Source organism: Camellia sinensis, chromosome 4 (assembly GCF_055761805.1).
Source record: "Camellia sinensis isolate YWXY chromosome 4, ASM5576180v1, whole genome shotgun sequence".
Lineage (NCBI taxonomy): Eukaryota > Viridiplantae > Streptophyta > Magnoliopsida > Ericales > Theaceae > Camellia > Camellia sinensis.
The window spans coordinates 48,807,934-48,811,975 of NC_138964.1; the positions used below are offsets into that span (position 1 = coordinate 48,807,934).

A 4,042-nucleotide genomic window follows, 5' to 3' on the forward strand; every position below is an offset into this window, starting at 1 on the left:
AGCCCTTGGCATGATTTACATGTAATACACAAAATAATCACAAAAAGGAAGCCTTAGGCTTCTACAACCTCCCAAGCTACATCCTTGGAGGCGGCATATCACCTGCACCTGAAAATGATGTCCCATATAGGGTGAGCCAACGCCCAGTAAAGATATGCTAAACATAATATGAGCAATAACTAAAACGTTAGCATTTGATAAATGTTTAGCTCATACAAACTAACGTACAACACAATCCAATTCCATGACAAGTATATCCATGTTTCATTCCCCTTTCCTTTACTTATCAAATTTTCAATTCATAACATGGCTCAGAACCTGGCCAACAATTTAATGAGACTACGACTTATATTAAAGCACTTCCTTTTTAAATGAGATAACAACTCATATCAAAAGACTTCCATACTTCACAGTAGATACACATATTTGTTGTATCAATGTCATATTAAAAACACTTCCATACTTCACAATAGATACATATATTTGCTGTATCAATGGAGTCCATCCTCTATCTCCTCCCAAACAATATCCGGTTTAGGAGTCCATCCCCTATCTCCTTCCAAACCGTAGAGTACATCCCCTATCCCCTCCCACACAATACAATGTATATAAACACTTATCATATACAATAATCAATCAATGCACATATTCGATGTATTATTCCAATCGTCATATTCAATGACATATTCAATGTGATTAGTTTCAGTTTTCCCTAATCAACATACAGTGTCTACAACAATCATGACTATCTTCCACCGATAGCCCAAAGCAATTATTTCTAAATAGATAATAAATGCATCAACAGATAATTTATCAACAATTTCAAAAGTCAGCGATTAATAAATCCGACTCCACCATTCCAACTCATATTAAGCTAATTTCATCATTTCCAACTTAATTTCATCTTCCCATAACATTCCCAAATTAATTATATAAATTAATTCATAACATAAATTAGGGCTTTTCTCTCTCCTTCTCAACATTGACCAAAAGGCTCAAATATCAACAACAAACAACGATAACCTCATTTGAGACCCAAAATACACATGTATTGGCCCGAAGAACAAAACCCCTCTTTATACAATTGAAACCCTAACACCCAAAATTACCCAACTTCAACATTGTAACAAAATGACTAAAAGTTTATGTCAAAGACCATAAATATGAGTAGCTATCCCTACCTCAAAAGATGAGACCAAATGGAGAAGATGAAGAATTTCGAAATGCTCCAAAACCCAAGATTTTCGGATGGAAATGTAGCCCAAGCTAAGCTCTACCTGTAACGCCCCAACTTCCAGGCCGTTAATTAAGTACAATATTACCACACAAATAGGATAGATAACCAAAACATCTTAATATACATATATAACCAGAGTTAGTATCACGGATCATTCGTTTATTTTCCATTGCAGGATTACAAAACATTGAAAACAAAAACAACTAGTCTAAGTCTTCAAATGAACCACCGCTCCAACACTTCATCGTATTTGCCTTTGCAATAACTTTCATCATTATAACTGCTTCACCACCTGGCATGACACGCCATGAGCTTGGAATGCCCAGTAAAAACACACACATCCCCATATCTTCTATCAACCAATCAACCATACATAGGACAAATTGGGTATCATAACATGCAAAATTACAACAAGGATTCTATGAATTAGGAGTTTGCCTAGACATCTAGGATCCCCCAAAGAGATCCTTCTACCCAACCACAAGGCTGAACACCGGATTACTCAGACTCCCCCTTTTGCTGCTTTGCAGACCTTACCACCTATGCCCACCTCCTGGTTATTTACCGGTTAGTGATATTGATGGACCTCAAAAGGGACGGCCAAACAAGTGGGCTCGCTTACACCCAAATCGTACCTGGGGCTCGCTTACACCCTGCACATACCATACCAAATCGTGCCTAGGGCTCGCTTACACCCTGCACATATCATACCAAAGGGCTCGCTTACACCCTGAAACCACCTCATAGAGTCTGAATACATCCGTGTCAACCTAGGGGCTCGTTTAGACCGCTTGCGCAAGACTTAACTCATTTGGTTTTAATTCCATTCACATGTTCAATACATAAATCATTCTGAAGCACAAGGGTGAACGTCACCCACTACCAACCCCTTTCCATTTCCCATTTATTAGGTCTTTTGCCAAGCAAGCTAGTCACATTCGGTAATTCGGTAATATAAAAGAGCATGAGACAAACATAAGAAATGAAATGTAGCCCATGATAATCATACATAGGTATGGTAAGGCAAGAAAATAACATTAGGCATGCTTTAAAATACTTAGAGACAAACAACACAACAAAACACCATTTCCAGCACTGTTCGGTTCTGCAGGGCTAACAAGAACGCTTTGGTAAAAACACTTATAGGTCAAATTAGGTGCTGAAATTGCACAGAAACAATATTCAATCTGTCTAGTTTCAGTTCCAATTTTCAGAAGTTGCATAGCACCTCTACAAATTCATCTACAAACTATATTCGAAAACCTGTCCAGATTTGTCACCCTTTGGGGAAACTAACTTTTCTCTCAATCTACCCGATGGTTTTCACTCAAATAAAATCTGTTGGAAAGAGGACTCATAGTTCTAAATTTTGATAGAAGAAACAACATGAGGTGATTTTTCTAGAATTTTATAAAATTGCTAAAAGTTGACTGTTTTTCAGAGATTCAGGACCAGATTTTTCAACAATTTATCCAAGCCCTAAAAACAAGCAATTTGGAGCTAATAAAATTTTCACAAACTCTAAACACACCAAATATCCTACCATAAATTCAGATTTGATAATTAAATAGATTTGATATTTATTTTAAATTAGGGAAGTTGCAGCAGTGTCTAATTTCACAAATTTGTAAGACAATGGCCATTGATCATATCCACACTTCAACATACACCAAAAACCCTATTTACCATTAATTTGCAACACAAGAGGCATATTAGACAATGGAAGGAGATGGTGAAAGAATTGGAGAAGACAAAGGAGGGGTATGTTCTTACCTTTTTGAGAGTCACCCTTATTATTATTTTTTTCTTCTTCTTCCTCTCTACTTCCTTTGATCACACTTTCACCCTCTCACCCTCTCCCTAGGCTGTTGAAAATGTGTGGTGAAAATTGAGACAAAGTTCTCAATTTATAAGCCATGAAATAGGGCTAGCTTAATGACTAAGAAAAAACATAAAAATCTAGATATTTTTCCATTGCTCAAATAAGTATTAAAATAAATAATAAAACTATTTATTTAAAGATATGTGTAGATATTTATTTAAAGATATTTATTTAAAGATATTTATTTGCTCAATTAAATAATAAAGGTTCAAAGAAAATAATAAAAATTCAAAGAACTAATAAATATTCAATTAGGCTAAAAATAAATTTGATGAATTAATTTAGAAACTAGGAGGTACATAAATAAAAGCCAAGTGTTAGGGTATTTCCAAATATAAAAATGGCATTCTATGATTTAATTATAATACAAAATAAAATACAGAAAAATAATTCTTTCTTGGACCATTTTGTAAAATTTTATAAAATTTGAGATTAAAATGTAATTAACCTAAGGCTTAGGGTATCATGTGTAATTACCAAAAATTAGGGTCTCTACACTACCCTTTTTACAAAGACACTAAGGTAGAAGATCACTCAAACTAGATCAAACCCTAGGGAGAAGTTGAAGTTTAGAGTGATGAGCTCTCCAATGGAGGTTTTGAAATTTTAGAGAGAGAAAAGGTACCAAAAAAGTGATCCAAAAAGTCAAAATTCGGACTGATATACAAAAAAGTCCGCTCGAGCGTGGGATTCCCCGCTTGAGCGTCAGACATAGACTTACGCTCGAGCGTCAAAAGTTTCGCTCGAGCGCCAGATGCATACTTCCAGAAGTTTTGCAGTCGATGGTCCCCACTCGAGCGTGAAAAGTGGACGCTCGAGCGTCCGATGACCTGCAGAACAAAATGCTGAGAGATGAATATTCACGCTTGAGCCTCAAAATGCCCGCTCGAGCGAAGAAGCAACAACAAAGAGCCTGCTCAAGC

The 4,042-nt window shown here is 36.0% G+C and overlaps 1 long non-coding RNA gene across 1 annotated transcript; it reads right to left on the reverse strand.

Annotated features, from left to right (window-relative positions):
- Positions 1–1,339: 1,339 nt before the first annotated feature.
- On the reverse strand, positions 1,340–3,097 carry LOC114293256 (uncharacterized). The gene is made up of 2 exons (XR_014365613.1): positions 3,011–3,097; positions 1,340–1,529 (listed from the first exon to the last, which is right to left on the reverse strand). It is a non-coding gene; the product is annotated as an uncharacterized LOC114293256 (long non-coding RNA).
- Positions 3,098–4,042: the final 945 nt, after the last annotated feature.